General features: G+C 39.1%; 1 protein-coding gene across 5 annotated transcripts in view; it reads right to left on the minus strand.

The window, feature by feature from the left end:
- The window catches only part of PCDH9 (protocadherin 9), an 870,287-nt gene that overhangs the window by 205,456 nt on the left and 643,666 nt on the right, over positions 1-21,165 (minus strand). The gene's annotated exons all lie outside the window — the stretch shown is intronic.

The following is a 21,165-nucleotide window of genomic DNA, read 5'->3' on the forward strand; positions in this document are numbered from 1 at the left end:
GAATCACTTTCTATTTGAAAACTTTTACAAGCTACAGAAATGACACTTTATCCAATCCTGCTGGTGAAAAAGAAGACACCCAACTGATCAACTTTTTACCAAAATTAACCCTTTTTTCTTCCATCTGTAACAATGCTAAAATAAAATTGGCAGGTATCAGTAAGCTCCTTTACTGGGAGGAACAAGAAAAGGTAGGGATGATTTCTCTCTGACTTATATCTGGAAGTTTACATGCTCTGTTTGTACCCTTGTAAACGCAAGCAATTAAAATTATTAATATAACTTCAAGTTATTGCATTTCTGTTTGCCCAAAGCATATAAGTCAACCCCTTACAGTTCTTGGTATATTAAAAATTATATCCTCCTCTCATCTAGTCTCAATGCATAGGCAATGTTATTTGAACCACCCTATTCTACTGGTGCATTTCAGTCTCAAAGTGAGATGGCTATAGGAGATAAATGTATTCTTTTTTGAGGGACTATTAATACTGAACTATGCTACAACAATTGATAGTGAATCCAAAATGAAATTACAACTATTTAAAATCAGACAAAGAATGTATGGATTCCTGCATATTTGTTCAAATATCATAAACTAACACTATAAGGATCAAGATAGTCATTTAAGACATACTATATCAGTCACATATTGTCCTAATAGAATCTTTTTGGTCAAATAATATGAATATTATAGAAAATGGTATAGAATCAGATACTGGCTACATATTTGCTACATGAATTTTTATTAATATATTGAACCAAAAAAGTCATTTAAAATGGATTCCAAGTTCCTTTGGTTGTGCAAAAGCTCTGTCATCTCACTTTTTCAGTGAAATTGGCTGAATTAGCTCAAATTAACATCATGTTTATAAAATTAATGGCAAAGATTAAATATTTTTGTGTGAAATTAGGTCAATTTAACTTTTCTAACTGGAAACAGAGGAGAGGTACATGAAATTGATATGGAGTTCATATAGTGATTTAACAGTTCAGGATTTTGCTGTTTGTCCTCATCTCCATTATTCTTATGTGTTTTTATCTATATAAACATTTTATATATTAAAAGCTACTTGAATAAAGATGGAAGTAACAGATAGGAACTCAGCATATACATAAAATCACATTTTCACCCAGGCCTTAAGAAATATTTGCTAACAGCAAGAAGCCAGAGAAAGCAAATTCTTAATGTATGGACTCTTTCTTTTTTAAAGATAGTTTTCCTCTGAACATATTTCAAGGAAAGTGGTGGAAAGGATATTTAAAACCCCCAAACTTCACAAGTAACCAATCCATGAAAATAGATTCTTCCATTTCATTTTATCATTTTTATCAGATATCAATAATTTAAAACTAGAATCTGGCAGGCTATAATCAATAATATAGCCATTTGTTCAAGTAGCAGGGTGTTTATGATGGTACTTAAGCCATCTGTAAGTTATTGAAAGTTGAAAATTATATTGATAGTAAATGGTTTAAAATTGATTCCTGCCATCTTCCTTTAGTGTGGTGATGAAATAGTCTTCAAAAGGCCAAAAAATCTGTGATCAGACAGATAAAAAATGTGAACTTTTCTGTAAGGAAATGTTACAGCTCATCCAATGTTAGTTCTTGATCAATGAACACTACTTTCGTTTTAAATATACAGATTGGCTGCTTTCTCACATACTAATTGAACAGTACCCACTAACAAAAGAAATATAAAGCTTAAAAACAATAAATGTAACCAAAATGAAAAATGTGAAATGATGTATATAATTTACTGCATGGAAAACCTATGCCCTCCTAAATACATTATTTTCCTCTTGGTGTTTTCTGTTCCTTACCTCCTGCACCTCTCTACCTCCTTCCAGAGTCATTCACCATTTTATTGTGTTCTTGAAGCAAATTGAGCCTTGATCCTCCTAATGCACCCGCATGGGCAGACCCTTACTTACAGTGTGGAGTCCCATTGAAATCAATGGGGCTCACCATGGGCGACAGTGGTGAGATCAGATCACATGATTGCAGGCCTGGGACGTTAGCTTGTGAACTCCGATAGACAAAGGACTTTGTCTTTTTCTTCATGTGTAAAACATCACACATCCCTGTAGTGCTAAGTGCATATAAACAACATTGTTATTTATATAATTTCTCTACAGGATGGTTAAAAAAAACAAACAGAAAGGAGATAATTTCCCATTGAATTGGGAGTTATTTCTATAGAACATTATTATTTTTTATAGACCCATATGGCTTTCATCCCTATTATATTCTATAGAGGTTTGTGAGGGATGGTTATAGCAGGGTAAATCAGAGAAACTCCAAAGGCTAATGGAATCAATTTCAGATTTAGACTCTGATTCAGGAAAGAACTTCTATTCAGGACAGCTCCTAACATGTACTTAAATCCCATTGAAGTCGTGCTTAAAATTAGGCAAATGCTTAAGTGCTGATCTGAACAAGGATGGACTTAAGTCCATACTTAGGTGTTTTCCTGGATCAGGGCCTTATCGAGATGTAACAGAGACAAGAATTTGGCCTCCAGTAGTAAGATCATATCAAATATACCAATATAACCAGTTTTGCTCCAGATGTATATATGAGTATATATGTATATAGACCTTTACCAGACATGAAGTTGGCCATGTTTACAAGAACTCACTGCTGACTGTATCTTTCATTTGTGTCATACCCTATGTCAACTCTCATCATGCACCATTTCCTGAACAACATTTGCAATATTCCTCACTCTCCAGATATGCTGTGAAAAATCTGTGAGACTGGTTGTTTTTGTTTTGTTTTGTTGATTACTATAGCAGCCTTTGAATAAATACTTGTGTTATTATACTGTCACATTAAACATCTTACTGCTAGCTTTGGAGGAGCTCTTTTTTGCTACTGTTATCCCCGCTGGTATGCAACATCACAATTTGTTTTGGGTCACAAGTGAGACACAAGTGAGTATAATAACACTTTTTTTTAAAGATGTCCATTGAGATCTCTCATAGAATTAATGTCCAGAAAGGGCTAGGCACAACACTTGTAGATACTGAAAAAGATGTTCTGGATGCTGTTCTTTGGTTGGTCAAAGATAAAAGACAATGTCATATGCAAAGCTTTTATAAATGGTGGAAAATTAGTGAATCAATAAAAGACAAAAAGCAGACAGGCTTTAAAACATTGGTGATCTAATGATCTAAAAGGCTCCTGGTATTTAATCAGTGCGTAGAGAATATGTAAGTGGCAACAGCGCCTTAAAGGTCCACCAATCCCTTCCCCCCAAATATTTCCATTCTTATATAAAGACCATGGTCAGCAAGGTTCAGCATTACAATTCTCGACCACATTTAGATGCTATGGTAAAAAAGGGGTCATTGCCCAGGGATGTGTTTTCAGTAGTCCATTATTTTCAATATCATGTCAATGTATCAATTTCTCTATAACAAACACACATGCTCTGCACACATAAGTTCACATTATACCTTCAACAACTGAACGCAAGTGCAGGAAGAGAATCCTTTTACCAACAGAATCTCTTTTCCATTCTTTATCCTTCCACAACCCCTTTTTCCTTTTATTTGTAATACCTAATGTACTCCTTAACTTCCACAGATTGGTGCATTTGAAGATTACTCAGTCTTTCCTATAAATTAAATAGGGAAGCAGATTGTCTTACTATAGCACTTGGCAGAGTTCTAAAAATCCAAAGGTCTTTGTGCATCAGCTGCTGGGGTGGTTTGAAAAGTGTGCCTCATATCAGGGCAATGAAAAACCCCAGGATGTTCTTAACCAGATCACAAGGTCAGAAAGTACACCATATTGTTGGGACTTTGATATGACATAGGATCTTCTTCATTGGCCACTGAAGCCTCTTCTTTAAGGTTCTACATCACTCCATAGATCCAACTGCTAACCTATCAAAAGTTTTTGTGGACAAAACCTATTCTCCGATTAAGAGGACAAGAATGCTAATCTACATCAGACATATGTTGTTGTCTTGGCCAGACTGTTCTATATAATTATGTTTTCCCCTAACTTAATCATTTTTTTTCTCTTAGCTTTTAAAACAAATAAAAAACATTGTGTTTAGAGGAATAATAGATAAGTTGTCCCCCCATTGGAGGTCTTCTACAGGTATTGCCGAATACTACTGGAAATTTTTGAAATGAAATATTACTCTAACAATTTATACTTTTGAGAGAGAGAGAGAGAGAGAGAGAGATTACACTGTCATTTATCTGGACACTGATAATGGGATGGGTGAACTGCCTATGAAATTTAAACTACACTCTTATTGCAAGACATATTCTGCTGTCAACTCAGCTCAGACATCTTCAATATCTTATAGTGCAAAGATGTCTTTTTGTGAGCCTGATAAAAAGATATGTACAACATTGTCAATTAAATCAATACACATATGCCAAAGTGAGTAAACATGTTCATTATCCTACTTTTCATTATTATTTCCCCCCCGTAATGAAAGATATACAGATGGAGCCAAATTTTCTGGAATATCTTATGTTCATTTATTCTGTGGAAATAAGTAAATATTGTTCTTCTTTGTTTCTAACATGTTAGTCATAATGCTTTGTTTAAAGTTTCCACTTAAAACAAATTGAATACATTACCTAGTAATTAAAAAAAACAAAACATTTTACTATATTGCAGTTCTGCCTTCCATACTACCTGTTCCTAAATCTTGCCGTATTTTACATAAATTTGTTCTCCAGTAAGAATTTCAATGCCCTTGCTCTGAGGTTTTAAACAAAAGATGAAGCCTATAAACACCAGGCATATCAATCAGAAACATCACAGTCAGCACTAAGTCTAATAATGAAAACCATGATTTCATAAATCATCTTCCACAGGTTGGGGTCATCTTTTAAAAAATTCTTATCAGGTACAGCTTGAAGATTTCTCAGTCTCTCATTCGTCTTTTTTAATGAAAACAATAGAATAGATGTCAGCATACAAATGATGTGACACTTTTTTTGCTTTAAAATATGCTGGAAAGGAGACATTATACTTTGCTTTGACCTTGAAGTCAGGTGAAGTCAGGATTTTTTCCCTCAAAGTCCAAGAATAACTTCCTTTCACAGCTTAATAATGAAATACATTTTTCTAATCAGATATGGTTTTAATTTAATCAGATGCAGATTTAATTTAAAGGACTTGGTGCTCTATGAGGCTTTACCCCTTGGAGTCACTGCCCACCAATCAAATACTAGTAATTGCCAAAACGTCCCTCATTACTTCAGTTCCTTAAATGAGCCAGGAGCCCTCCACTTATAAAATCAGACACTTAAATTTCAATAGATAAGTCATTGGCACTCTAAAAACAAAATCCTTTTTTCCTCATTCTGCTCTAATACATGAAATGAAGACTAATGTCATATGTTTCTCAATTACTGATCTCAAAGGCAGCTGGTTCTGCTTGAAAAATACAGGTCCTGATTCACCATTGTTACTCCAGTTTTACCTTGTCTGGATGACTTACGTAGTGACTTTCAAAAGTCAGTTTTGTAGTTTTTTTTTAATAATTCAGTCCTCAGCACCCTTTTGATACAAAGAAAATCTTGTTTAAAAGAAGTCAAATTGTTTCACAAAATAAATTATGTGAATATAATGTAGTATAAATGATAAAATGGATAATCATGATCCTGACTGGAAATGATGAGTGGTTACCAGTGAAAAGCTAACATTTTTCAGTATGTTTAACATTGTAGTATCTGCATTTACTAATGAGAGCATCAACAATGTTTGCGAAGGTCTGCTGAAAGTTTGGTCACAAGTAAACGAGGAACCAAAAAGCATAAAGTAATCGTGTGTGTGTGTGTGTCAATTTCAGAGCTCAACTGCAAGCAAATTCAATTTATTCAGATACTGGGGCAAATCATTTGATTTCCAGAGAGCTTCTGTGATTTATTTAGTAAGCAATAAGCACCTGAGGGGGAAAAAAAATCTTTTGGAAAGAGAGAGTACTATTTATAGACACTGATATCTTTTCTACTAACTTTGCTAAATTTCAATTGTAAATCTGCTTCCTAACATAATTGCGCTGAACTCATGTAATGTGTCACCTGCGTTTCTCCACTAGTTAAGGGCCTGCGACCCACTGACATGCTGCAGTATATTTCTATAATAAATCTTGAGCTGCCAAAATCAATATTAAACACACATTAAAAGTCTACCATTGAACATACCAGTTTGAAACTGATGTAGAAAAACACTACCACAATAAAAAGTAAACCCTCCTACTCAACTGTATGTGCATCAGTGTCAGGAATTATAAACAAGATAATCTGTGTTGTTAAATTCTTTGTATGTACTCTGTATGGGGATGAACTTTATATTTCCATTTTTCTGGATGAATAATCCATTGTGCAGATCAACTACTACAAAAAACTTGATGAAATACATAGAAACAAAATCTGTCAAAGCAACAGCCAGTGACCAAAGCAAGCCCACGAAGACTGTGGAAGCCCCTTTATAGGTGTTGTTAGGATATAGATATTCAGGCCTGTCTGTAAAGGTCTGTACTTTAAGAATTTAGGGGTATTCTTATCACTTCGCTAGTTCTAGAAGTATAAAAGAAAGAATCAAAATCACTGTCTGCTGGTGTAAGGGCCTTCTCTTACTGTGACAGTCTGAGGCCCTGTTCTTAGGCTAAAGCCTTTGGCTAAGCAGCAGAGGCAGCCATAAGCTAGGAAGCGACCGGTCACATCCTCACATTCCAAACTAGTCACATTGAAAGAAGGTGCTATTGGGCTGTTAGGAATACAATCCTGTCCTGATAATGCCTATCACCTCCAGAGAAAGGGAAGTGCCTAGAAAATGTAAAGGAAACAGCATCCTGTCTGGCAAGAACTCACTTATCAATACTGGGATGTGAAATCCTCACTTCTGTATTGTTTTGTCATTATAGTTCCCACTTTGCTATTGTTTGTCTGTATAATCTCTGTCTGGTTCTGTGATTGTTCCTGTCTGCTGTATAATTAATTTTGCTGGGTGTAAACTAATTAAGGTGGTGGGATATAATTGGTTACATAATCATGTTACAATATGTTAGGATTGGTTAGTTAAATTTCAGGAAAATGATTGGTTAAGGTATAGCTAAGCAGAACTGAAGTTTTACTATATAATCTGTAGTCAATGAGGAAGTGAGGGGGCCTTGGTGGGAGGGGGTGGGTGGGTGTTTGTGGGGGAGATGGGAACAGGGAATGGGGGTAAGGAAATTGGAACCATGTTTTGCTAAAGGGGAAAATGGGAACAGGGAATGGGAGTAAGGAAATTGGAATAATGTTTGGCTAAGGGCAGGAATGGGAACAGGGACGCAGGTGTAAGGCTCTGTGGTGTCAGAGCTGGGAAGGAGGATACTAAGGAAGGAAACTGGAATCATGCTTGCTGGAAGTTCACCCCAATAAACATCGAATTGTTTGCACCTTTGGACTTCGGGTATTGTTGCTCTCTGTTCATGCGAGAAGAACCAGGGAAGTAAGTGGGTGAAGGAATAAGCCCCCTAACAGGTGTGATGCATGGAAGATACTCTGGTTCCACGGGGTAGATGGTTGTGGAAATGGGCATCAATCAGTATCTTCTGCACAGCCTTTGGTTAGCCCAGTAATTCCCATGTGGAAATGTCATTGGGAGTATCAATAATGCCTGAAAAACATGCTCTGTAGCTAATTTTCAGCAGCCACAAGTGACAGATCGTCCTGAAAGGAGTCATGCTGACAAAGGAAGGGGATACCTGTAGGTGATCAACACAGAGCACAAAACCTGTCTCCTTACATCTAGTGTTGCTGCACTCAGGAAGGAGAGTATACTGCACTAAGAGTAACGTATGACAAAGTGAAAATATATTGAGGAAACATCAGAAATAAGACTTGCAGGTTTCTTCTACAATTGAGCAAAGTTCTTTTATATTATAAAGATTCTTGAAGTGTCATCCTAACATGATTTAAAATCTACTGTTTTAAAAGGAATTAGTGTATCTTCAGAGATTACTTCTCTTTCCTACTTCTCATTTATTGCTAACCTGAGGAAGTTTGTAATAATTCAATTTAATTTATATTTCCCCAAAGTAATTCAACTCAATGGATAATGCATACAGTGCTTCTGTATTAATAACACCAAGCTGGAGACAGTAGAGTACATATCATATACAGTGGTTACAATTAAGTGGTAAGACCTGAGACAGAAGCATTTAAATCAGTAGCTTTGCACTGCTTAGGAGAGTAATGGACCCTGAGGTAAAACTGAGGGATCTCTTTATCTAATATGATTAAAACTATTGATAATTCCTAAAGTGCAGGCTTCAGCTGCTGTTATACACTGCATTGCTCTAGGTATTAATACAAAAGTAGGAACACTGGTTAAACAATTTATTTAATAACTAGGGACCATATTCCATTTTCAGTTACAAGTAAACCAGTACAGGTCCAGAGTGGGACCACTGATTTCTTATGAGACTGAAATGGTCTATGTGCCTCAGTTTTACACATCTGTTAAATGCCTGCCAGGTGTGTTATGAAGCACTATAAAATCCTCAGAGAAAAGGTGCTAGCTATCAATTATTCATTATTAAGGCTGGGCCTATAACCCTAAATCCTTATTCACTGTTTAATTATCATTACTCAGGCAAATTGCCATTAAAGTCAATGAGACTGCTTCTTGAGTAAGGAGAAAGTTGAGACTTCAGGATTTAACCTATGATTAATTTTAACATTACTAATATTATCACTGCTGTCCACAGTGGAGCAATTATTATCTCCAAAGTTGAGGGTGTGGATGGTGTTGGGCCATAGTACTGTTATGCTGGAAGAAGTTAATGGCTGCCATCAAGGGGATCTTTGATCTATGGACCATCATAGACTCAGATAAAACTAAGTGGAGGGCTAAACACCCTTCATTCAGGTTAAATGGAATCAGCAACTAAATGCCATTTATGTAGTGATAGCTGGAAACAGTAGACACCATCCCCCAATGCAATGAGTAGCATGGCAAGGCCTGACCAGGATCTAAGCCATGTGGGCTGAGGGATTGACCTAAAACTGGTGACAAATGCAGAGGCAACCACATGGATGCGGTTGACTTCCAAAAACTCTGTTTACTAACTATATGCAAACATACAAGACCAAGCTAGACAATGCTGCTCTGTTCTGGTGGCTTCTGCATTAAGACAGGGAGGCCCACTGGATTGTTCCCAATTATCTGAAGGGATACTGACCAATTCCTAATTCATTACACTCTCTTCAAGGAATAACACAGGTTCGTGGTGAGTGTTGCTCCCTTGCCTGTTCTTAATACTTTTTTTACATACTTAGGTATACTTTTGCAACTTACTTCTTGTAATTCCATTTACTGATTCATTTTTTACCTCCTCTTCTCTTGTTTGTCATTGATAGCTTCTTTCCCACCCTATCACAGCTTGAAATCCTCATTCAATTTTTCCCATATACCATTTCAAAGCTATTACAGATAATGACCAGGACACACACTCACACACAATATTCTGCATCATGCATCATCGGCACACTTGAAATTGTACAAACAGAAAAAAGACCTTGGGTTCCCGGCAGTGAGGACCTTACAAACTGTATGTGTGAACAGGGGCACCCTCAAAAATTCTTCATATGTCACATACAGCTGAATCACTCTCACTTTAACTGAGCATGATGCCACTCAGGTTTGGCCCAGCCACCCCTTCATCATGAGAAGGGCTGCCAGGCCAAATTTCAGTGAGTGGTGTTGCAACACAGCATACAGGGTTGCAGTGTCACTCAGTTTGGTGGTCCTATCAAATGGGTGTCTGGGGCAGTCTGCCTCTCCCCCCACCTCCCCAGCAGCCCTGACATATCCAATGTATACACTGTGCATAATGTGCCGATGACTGTGGATGTCACTGCGCGTGAGAGGCAGAAAGCAAGAGACGTAATCGTGAGGTGGCCCTGAGAGGGAGCAGAGGCACAGAGCCCCTTGGGGCACAAAAGTCACCAGAAAGGCAGGTTTTGAAATGGTCATCAAGGAAACTGCCTGCTGTTGTTTATTCCCTGTGTTCAGGGAAACAGGACTCTGTGTACATTCTTTGTATATAAGCAGGACTGCACCTGTCAAGAAATACCTCGGTCTATCAATTATTCCTCCTAATTGTAAAGTCCTGTATATTGGATAATTGCTCAGGTCAAAGGGCCAACAGTATCATGTCTCCCTATTCCCACCAATCTCCAATCAATATATATTTCCTCCTATCCTCCACCCCCATTGTGAGACACACACACCGGTACTTACTTCAGTATTGATTACCCTGCTTTGACCCGCATCAAGCTCCCCAGAAACCTTTGGCCAGATCTCTGTTGTGCTTCTTCGGGTTTTCCCAATGCTGGATGGTATTTTTAGTCTACAAATAGCCTTCTTCTCTGCCCCATACATCTTTCCATTCCACCCTTCACTTTTCCCTTCATGGTCTCCCACCCTCTATCTTCTCTTGGCTGCCAGCCCAATAAATCCCCAAATTCTGCAGCCCCACTGGACCTACATTCTGCACATTTTTCCTTTATGCTACGAAGAACCAGCAGGCATGTAGAGTGCACAGGGGGTCAGGCTAAAAGAGGCAGCAAACGACAGAGATCCTTTTGGATCTGGGTCACAAAGTGGTAGATCTCAGGAAGCTGTGGGAAGTCACTCCCTTATCTACCCCATCTTTTGGCCGGTGATAGATTACTCATCCAAACTAGAAGAGAGCACCAGGATCACCTTTAACCCATTGTCCTTACTGTTCTCTTGATTCTACATAGGGGAACAAGAGAATGTGCACAAGGAATTAGTGCTTTCTGAAACATCTTTTAATTCTCCACAACCTTTCCTTGAGAATCAACCCACAGTTTAGGAGCTGTAGAATGACATACTCCCTAGAGCAACTCCACCCCTCAATCCTGCCCACTCTTTGTTTTTATTATTATTTATTTTGCAGAGATAGAGACAAAGAGCTTTCTTCCAACCCATACAGCCACAGAAAGCATAGGGGACATTATTATGTTAGTGTCCGAATTGCATAGTTCTTTATTCTGCAATTGTCTCATTCAAACTCATACCAAGACAACATACACCTATCATGTCAGGGGACCCTATGAGGACCTGGAAAGCTCTCCTCTGAATTCCTAACCTTTGGAATGACCAAAATTAAGACCACCCTCAAATAATACATATCAAGTTTTAAACAAGACCCAGTAAGTGTTAGCACAAGATTTCTCATATTTTAGTTCGTATCACAAAGACATCCAATAACAATGTATTCAATAAAGCTGTCAGTTCTTTACACTCATAGCATAAAATCTTTGGGAGAAGGACTGCATCCTCCTGAATGTGCATGGACAGTGTCTAGCTTGTTGGAAGCACAACTGGAATACAAATAATTATAGCAACAACAGTGATGAATTTCATTAAAAACTCTTTGAAACCTGAACTACCATAGAGCAACTCCCACAACCAGAGATTTACATGGATTCAGGAGAACAAACCATAAAGGTCAAACACAAGTTGCTGCTTTCCACAAAATATAAATAGATATAATATGGTATATTATGTACTCTGTAAATTTTCAAGAGAACATGAATGAACAATCAGTTTTGTCTATAATATAGATCTGGTTTTAAGGGTAAGTTCTTAACTTTATAAAATGAATACAGGTACTTCAGGTCCATGCCCCTTTAATATATGGTTAATTTTATTAGAGACAGACAGAGGTCAGAAAAGGAAGCAATTTTCATAGTATTTTTTTTCTTCATTTAAATATGCCTGTTCTGATGTTTGCAGAATGTTCGCAAAACTGGACCAATTTTTCATTTAAAAAAAATGGATGAAAGCTCATGTAAAAATGTTTTGGTAGTAGGATGACTGGGAATTTTACAGCAAATCTTTGTTTCTTTTTTAAATTTCAAGCTGTTGTCAAGCAGCTACTGGCTATACAAGTTGCATGGTATTGCTCTTCACTCCCTGTTTAAATGGGCCTACCTTGATTAGTACGAAGAGTTGGCATAAGCCATTGTGATTCATCCTCTCCAGCCATGTTATACTGCACACCACTACTGGTGGCGTTTAGGCTATGTGTAGCTATAGGCTGCAGTGAAAAGCAAGCTGCATCCACACTGTGGTGTGTAGCTACACGTCAGTGAAAGGCCTCTTCAGCGGGGGAGGGTAGTGGGTGAAGGCTCCGGCAGCAGGGGGAGACTTTCCCCTTGCCAGAGCCTTTCCTGGCTGCAGTAGCATTTTCCTGCACAGCATGGGTCTTCTGAGCAAAGGATCTGGTGATCTGCACTGCACCAGTAGAAATCAAACCAACCACCCCCTCTATCATTGCCTTCATTCAACTGCCCAAACTTTTAGTCCATGGCATAGTGACTGTTTGGGAGTCTGTTGCAGCCACACAAGTAGGGGTGGATGAACTGTAGAGGAGTTAAATGTGGCAGAGGCAGGACCAAAGATGGGACCAGCACTACTGAAAATGCACTATATGAGGTGCCGAGATTTACTGCTTCCACTCCCATGGTATACCAACCACTGGCAACACATCTACCACTATCTTCACAAGGAACTGGTAGGCCTATGCCTCCTCTTGGGAGCAACACCCCCCTTTTATCTATAGACTATTACCCCTGGCTTCTCCTTTCCTTGACTCACTTAGAATGTCTATAGCATGCGTGTGTACAGTTTATCATTCTGTGTGTGTAATTACCTTCATATTATTCCCTCTTTCTTTTCCCCCTCCCCCATTTTCTCTCCCCAAGCCAAAACTGCTAGTGATGGTACAAGGTACTTCTGGGTGCCACTATAAATGAGCAAAATTGCCATAGCACAACATTTTGAACTAGAGGTGGATTTCGTAAGCCAATGTATGCGTTTGTGTGTTGGGATGGGGTGAGCAAGAGGGGCAGTGGGTTGGGCCCTCAAAAATTTTCTAATAAGTGGAATTTCAAGAACGCAGAAATAAACCAATGAAATATTTCAACAAAACTGTCATCTGTTTTCCTAAACCTCATGTTTTATGTATGACACACTATGGGGCAGATTCACAGCTGATACAAATGGGTGTATCTCCATATAAGTCATAGAAGCTATACTAAATATACACATGCTGAGTATCCAGCCCTATATATGCATACACATCTAGACGCACACACTAATAGTGCATGGTTAGGTTGTTCTACTTAGGCTTGCACTGAGCAGTATCTGTCCTTTGCAAAATTTTATGCTACAGTAGCAGAGCCCACATCCGCTAAAATGCTTATTAAATGGACTGCCTGCATCACATATTACCTGTTGGAATTTATGTGAACTTCATTAGACATTTTGGTGATGTGACTTTAAGGAACAGCAACAGACTACACTACAGTGTCTTTGCACGACAGAATGACTGGTGTTTAAAGATGCACAGCTGTTTTTATGTGACTCATCTGTGGCAGTCCCATTAAAACAAGATATATGTTTTCACATTATCCTGAAAAGGGATTACACTAAATAAAACATTTTTGACTGACATGAGTTTCCTATCACTCAGTTTGTCCTTTGCTGACAAAACAGGAACACAATAAGAAGGAAACCCTTGTCCTCAGGCTTTTTGAAATTACTTGGAGACATATTGTATTATTTAACTGTCCCTGAAATTCAACTGTTCCCTAAATTCTTGACTTAGGCTCTTAATGTTTGTATCTATCTTTTCTGTTTCTCAAAAGATATATTAGTGTTGAGATTTTCTTGACAATAGGTTTACATTGACATATTCCCACTTTTACAGAATTATTCTTTCATCCCACATTAATTTCATTTTTATTGCCATATATATATATACATATATATATAATTGCCATATATTTTATTGCCATATGTACATATAATTCTTTAGTGTTTTGTTTTGTCCAGGAAATAAAAAGATACAATTAGATGAACTTCAGTTATTCCATTATATTTTTTAATGAATAATAGTGTTGTACCTGCCAATTGTGATCACAGTGGAATCAACCAATTAATGACCCAGTCCCCAAATGGATAGTCAATGATCCAGATCTAAATAGGTCTGTCGGAGCTTATGCACCCTATACCACATGTTATCACATGGACTCCAAAAACACTAGGCTTTCTCATTTGAACTAAAGAAGAGTCTTCGTTAGTAAAGCAATAATACACAAATACCACTCATTTAATTATATCTCATGTGTCAGCCTCTCTCCATTAAGTGTTCAAAAGGAAGGCTCCCACCTGGCCAAGCCAACATGCTACATGTCACAGCTGGAAATCACACTATCCATACCTTATATTTCTGCCTTATCAGAAGCTTACCAGAGTTGATCCGATCCATGTTGCCACCTGATATATGCCCCAGCTAGATGATAGGAACTAGAATAGACTTAACCAGTTATTAGAATCCTCCAATCCATTGTTACACGATACTGCTTGTTTATCCCATACATTACTACAGTGGAGACAAATCAGAACCCTGGTGGCCAAGAGGCAGCAGGTCTACCAGGTGAGCTAAATAGGAGGGGAGAAGGAGCTGAGCAATGCTTCTCAGCTGGAAGCTGCTCTTTGCATATTTTATCATTGAGTCTGAATCAGCAGCTCAAGGAGTTCCTCAGCCTAATACTCAGCGTTTCCATGGTGTCTAATGTTTCTGCCTCAGCAAATCAAACTGTGAAATATTATATCTAACTAGCCTTGTGGCTCAAGTAGGCTAAACATTTGCAGCCAGTGAGTGTCTAACTATCTCCATCCAACTATACGAGCTCATTAAGCAATATTTTTCCGCAATAATTTTGTGTATGTAAACATTGAGGAAAAGGCTAAATAGTGTACTTAAATAAATAAAAAAAACGGAATACAGCACAGCATGGTTTGATGTTAGCAGCCAATTGCCTCCCCTGCAGTTGGAAGACAGCTTGGGTAACTATTCCAAAGATTAATGAGCAATCACTTCTAAATTAAGCCAAGACCTATGTTTAAATCTCTCCCCTCCCACACCCTTTGCAAGTCTGAATACGAGTTATATTAGTACAGATAAAATGACTTGGCTTTTTGTGTGTTGTGGAACATTATTAGCAGTGTGAAAAAATTGCTTCTGAAACATTTCCTTCACATTTTTTCATCATTTATTTTTCTGAGCAATTTGAAAGGAAATGGGCCATGATGAGGTTTGCAGTTTCTACAACAGCATATAGACAGAAGCTTTCTGTCAGTCATTCCTAGGAATGGTACACTATTCTTCTTTGAAGCTGGAACAAAAGTATTGGATATGTTAGAATCACAGCTGCTCTCTTAGGCTGCTTTGACACTGAATTTTGGTTGTTAGCTATTGAGAGAACATTTCTGATAACAGCACCCAGCTTTTTCTTAGCGAACATCATTAGAGGGAGTCATTACTCTTTGATGGCTCTTGCAGTGACCCAGTCTTATGCTTCTAAATCACAATAATAAAATAATAATAATATGCAAAATTTGTCTCACTTCTAGGAACATTGGGGGAGAAGATAGGCAGGATTGGTACTGTTACTCTCCATGCTGTACTTCTTTTGTGAAGAGAAGACTTTAGTCTCCAAGGATGTCATACTTTTTTTCCTCATTATTAATTTAACTTTACGATTGTAAAATCCTCACTGCAAGGAGCCCAAGGTACAATTGTACAATTTCTAGTGCACTGATGGTGCACAATACATTATACTAAGAATGTGTGTGTGTCCATGTGTGTTTCTGTGTATTGGTCATTAGCTGTAATAGCATCTGATGGTATATGGGGAAAACTGAAGGAGCATTTCAAGCTGTGATAGGGTGAGGGGAAAATCTATCAATTGCAAACAAGAGAGTGGGAGGAAAAATGAATCAGATAATGGAATTACAAGATACAAGAGGATTGCAGAAATATACCTAAGTTTGTAAAAAAGTAGCCAGAACAGACAAGGGAACAACACCCACCATGAACCTGTGTCATTCCTTGGAGAGAGTGTAGTGTATTAGGAATAAGTCAGTATTCCTTCAAACAGTTGGGGACCATCTAATTGGTCTCCTTGTCTTATTGCAGAAGCCACCATAACCTAACAGAGCAGCAATGCCTAGCTGGGCCTTGTATGTTTATTATATACTTAGTAAACACAGTTATTTGGAACTGAACTGTGTCCATGTGGTTTCCTCATATTCTTAATGTTGTGTGAAAGAGCAAAGACACAACAGAGTCTTTCTATTCTTAGCTCTTCGAAGCTGGAAGCTATACACCTGCTACAGAGACCAACTAAGATGCAAAGAATCATAGTATTAGTAGCGCAAAGGAAAATTTAGTGCAAAGGGGAGGTTTAGAAGATAAAGCATCCCCAGTGATGCTGACCCCTACAATAGTATGAATAGTCAAACCCTCCAACAATTGTGCCACTCTGAAATCCAGGATAATCTTTTCCTTTCTGATCTTCCAACATGTCATGCAGGCATATCATATGCTGTATGTAAGAAGCAGAAGTAGCTCAGCCAACTAAGCAAACAACAGACCAAAAATTAAATAAGAATTTCTCTCTATATATATTACAAGGATAGCAGCAATTCTGTCTTTGGTACAAAAAGTTGCCAGTAAAAAGAAATTAAATCACTAAGGAAATCTGGTCTAAGAAGCCATCAAGAAAGAAGCAGGCAATTCAATGGTAAAACGTGTGTATTATGTATAGGAATTCCCTGCTATACTACGTGGGGATATGATAGGTCAAACAGGGCAATGACAGCTAGACAAAGAAATTTAGATTGTAAGAGTAGAGTTCAAGCATTGTGTAAAACTAGACTGTCCAACCATTGGAAAAATACATTACAGGGAACACTTCTGCATCATCAGGGGAAAAATGAGATGACCTCATATTATTTAGTATTGACTATGTGCTTTGAGTTATGTGAAATACAAAGAAAAAGATGGTCTCTTCCCTGAAGAGCTTACAGTATAAATAACAGACCAATAGACAACAGGATGGGAAATCCCAGGAAGGGAGAACCATTCATTTCTGATTAACACTTTTTCATATTTTCCCCTATATTTGAACATTTAAAATTTAAGCACAGAGAATCATAGAATATCAGGGTTGGAAGGACTTCAGGAGGTCATCTAGTCCAACCCCCTGCTCAAAGCAGGACCAATCCCCAACTAAATCATCCCAGCCAGGGTTTTGTCAAGCCTGACCTTAAAAACTTCTAAGGAAGGAGATTCCAGCACCTCCCTAGGTAACCCATTCCAGTGTTTCACCACCCTCCTAGTGAAAAAGTTTTTCCTAATATCCAACCTAAACCTCCCCCACTGCAACTTGAGACAATTACTCCTCATTCTGTCATCTGCTACCACTGAGAACAGTCTAGAGCCATCCTCTTTGGAACCTCCTTTCAAGTAGTGGAAAGCCGCTATCAAATCCCCCCTCATTCTTCTCTTCCGCAGACTAAACAATCCCAGTTCCCTCAGTCTCTCCTCATAAGTCATGTGTTCCAGTCCCCTAATCATTTTTGTTGCCCTCCGCTGTACTCTTTCCAATTTTTCCACATCCTTCTTGTAGTGTGGGGCCCAAAACTGGACACAGTACTCCAGATGAGGCCTAACCAGTGTCAAATAGAGGGAAATGATCACGTCCCTCAATCTGCTGGCAATGCCCCTACTTATACATCCCAAAATGCCACTGGCCTTCTTGGCAACAAGGGCACACTGTTGACTCATATCCAGCTTCTCGTTCACTGTAACCCCTAGGTCCTTTTCTGCAGAACTGCTGCCTAGCCATTCGGTCCCTAGCCTGTAGCGGTGCATGGGATTCTTCCGTCCTAAGTGCAGGACTCTGCATTTGTCCTTGTTGAACCTCATCAGATTTCTTTTGGCCCAATCCTCCAATTTGTCTAGGTCCCTCTGTATCCTATCCCTACCCTCCAGCGTAACTACCTCTCCTCCCAGTTTAGTGTCATCTGCAAACTTGCTGAGGGTGTAATCCACACCATCCTCCAGATCATTTATGAAGATATTGAACAAAACCGGCCCCAGGACCGACCCTTGGGGCACTCCACTTGATACCAGCTGCCAACTAGACATGGAGCCATTGATCACTACCCGTTGAGCCCGACAATCTAGCCAGCTTTCTATCCACCTTATAGTCCATTCATCCAGCCCATACTTCTTTAACTTGCTGGCAAGAATACCATGGGAGACTGTGTCAAAAGCTTTGCTAAAGTCAAGGAACAACACGTCCACTGCTTTCCCCTCATCCACAGAGCCAGTTATCTCATCATAGAAGGCAATTAGATTAGTCAGGCATGCCTTGCCCTTGGTGAATCCATGCTGACTGTTCCTGATCCCTTTCCTCTCCTCTAAGTGCTTCTGAATTGATTCCTTGAGGACCTGCTCCATGATTTTTCCAGGGACTGAGGTGAGGCTGACTAGCCTGTAGTTCCCAGGATCCTCCTTCTTCCCTTTTTTAAAGATGGGCACTACATTAGCCTTTTTCCAGTCGTCCGGGATCTCCCCCGATCGCCATGAGTTTTCAAAGATAATGGCCAATGGCTTTGCAATCACAGCCGCCAACTCCTTTAGCACTCTCGGATGCAACGCATCTGGCCCCATGGACTTGTGCACGTCCAGCTTTTCTAAATAGTCCCTAACCACTTCTTTCTCCACAGAGGGCTGGCCACCTACTCCCCCTGCTGTGTTGCCCAGCGCAGCAGTCTGGGAGCTGACCTTGTTTGTGAAGACAGAGGCAAAAAAAAGCATTGAGTACATTAGCTTTTTCCACATCCTCTGTCACTAGGTTGCCTCCCTCATTCAGTAAGGGGCCCGCACTTTCCTTGTCTTTCTTCTTGTTGCTAACATACCTGAAGAAACCCTTCTTGTTACTCTTAACATCTCTTGCTAGCTGCAACTCCAAGTGTGATTTGGCCTTCCTGATTTCACTCCTGCATGCCCGAGCAATATCTTTATACTCTTCCCTGGTCATTTGTCCAATCTTCCACTTCTTGTAAGCTTCTTTTTTGTGTTTAAGATCAGCAAGGATTTCACTGTTAAGCCAAGCTGGTCGCCTGCCATATTTACTATTCTTTCTACACATCGGGATGGTTTGTCCCTGTAACCTCAATAAGGATTCTTTAAAATACAGCCAACTCTCCTGGACTCCTTTCCCCCTCATGTTATTCTCCCAGGGGATCCTGCCCATCAGTTCCCTGAGGGAGTCAAAGTCTGCTTTTCTGAAGTCCAGGGTCCGTATTCTGCTGCTCTCCTTTCTTCCCTGTGTCAGGATCCTGAACTTGACCATCTCATGGTCACTGCTTCCCAGGTTCCCATCCACTTTTGCTTCCCCTACTAATTCTTCCCGGTTTGTGAGCAGCAGGTCAAGAAGAACCCCTAGTTGGTTCCTCCAGCACTTGCACCAGGAAATTGTCCCCTACGCATATGTATTACATCTGAATATATACTTGCACAAACACCAATACACTTCAGTTAGAGCGGTACATTTTGCCATTGACTTCACTGGGGCCAGGGTTTCACCTAACATGTCTCAAGCTGAGCACCCAAACTAAGACATCCATAGTCACTAGCCACTTTGGAGAATGTGGGCCTAAGTGACTGATACATAGCCACAAAGAGAGCGACTAGCAGAGCAGGAATAAAACCTAGCAATCATGACTCTCAATTTCCTGTTCTAATCATTAGATTGAACAGATAATGTATGTACATGTATACATATTGTTTATGAGATTAAAACCATTATTCTTTCCTTGTTTGTCCTCTCATTTTAGGGTCTTGAATTTCTGTTTGCTACCAGAATGCCCTTCTGCTTCTGGGTTCATGCACATCTGCACACAAACCCAATACGAAAAAAACCCAACCCTTTGTTCTTTGTAGTTTAAACGATTTCTCAGGGAGCAAGGCATGTCAGGAGAATATTGTACTCACCTTTAGGAAGATTTAATCTGGGCTATTTCCATAAATTCAATCCATACGAGAGCTGCTTCCACACTGTGTATTTGTTATTGGCAGGTCAAGTTTTGCCATTGTAAGTGATCCTGGTAAATGATTTACTTCATCATAATTCAGTACTTGGATATGTAAACAAGAAAAATAAAAGGGAAGTGGGGAAAATATCATAAATGAGTTCTTGTTGCTTTTGCCAAGTAAAGTGCTTATGTTATTTTATCACCATCTTGTTAGAGATTATTCTGTTAAATTCAAATAAATGAAAAGTAATGGAAAATGAAAAAGAGTTGAATTGCCTGTGACAGATCTTCAGAGTTTAAAAACTACTGATGTTGCACAACGGTTATTAATTTCCTTGGATCCAAATATGCCCTTTTCTGACAGGCCTTAGATTATAGTTTTTATTTTACTGTTTATTGTTCCTCTTTCTGCATATTGATCTTGGATAATCAGACATCCCAGTTTAGCAGCAGTGTCCCAGTTTGCAAAGTCTTTTCCACTGCCTCAGACAGTTTTACAAAAAAATTTGTTTCATCAAGGTCTCACTGAAAACATTTGATCACCTGCTCATCTTACTACCCAGCTATGCTGTAGTGCCCTCTCTGACCCACAGCAAGTGTTGTGCTTCCCCTTCCATCTAGTGCTCACTGGCTACCTCTCAGTGCTTTAGTTATTGTGATACTGAAAGTGATTAGGTGTGAGGGAGGGAACAGCTGCTCTGAAGCATCATTTTTGTGCTCTCTCTCTCTCTCTCACACACACACACACACACGGTACAATACTCTGGTGTCTCCAGCAGTAGTAAATGAGCACTAGGGCAGAAGAGAAGGGCAATGACATTGTTGAAGGAAAGGGGAAAATGAGAACTGAGGCAGGAAAAGAGAAGAGGGGACAGAAAAAGAACTCAGGAAGAAGAGCAAGGAAAGGAGGATTTACAGAGATAAGGAATGGGGAAATAGGAAATTTGGGGTAACAGCTAGAGAGTAGAAAAAAGTGGAAGAGGAAAGGAGAAGAGATGGAAGAAAGGAGGAGGAGAACTTTTCAAAACTTTTTCATGGCACCACTAGTTGAAGAGATTTTAAAACAAACGAACAAGGAATATGGGGAAGATGGCAAAAGGAGGGGGAAAAACAGCTAACACCAAGGTAAAGTATATCAAGACTTACATGAGTTGTGGTGGGGGCAGATAAATCAAGACTTACATGAGTTGTGGTGGGGGCAGATAAATA

This window comes from Natator depressus, chromosome 1 (genome assembly GCF_965152275.1).
Source record: "Natator depressus isolate rNatDep1 chromosome 1, rNatDep2.hap1, whole genome shotgun sequence".
Lineage (NCBI taxonomy): Eukaryota > Metazoa > Chordata > Testudines > Cheloniidae > Natator > Natator depressus.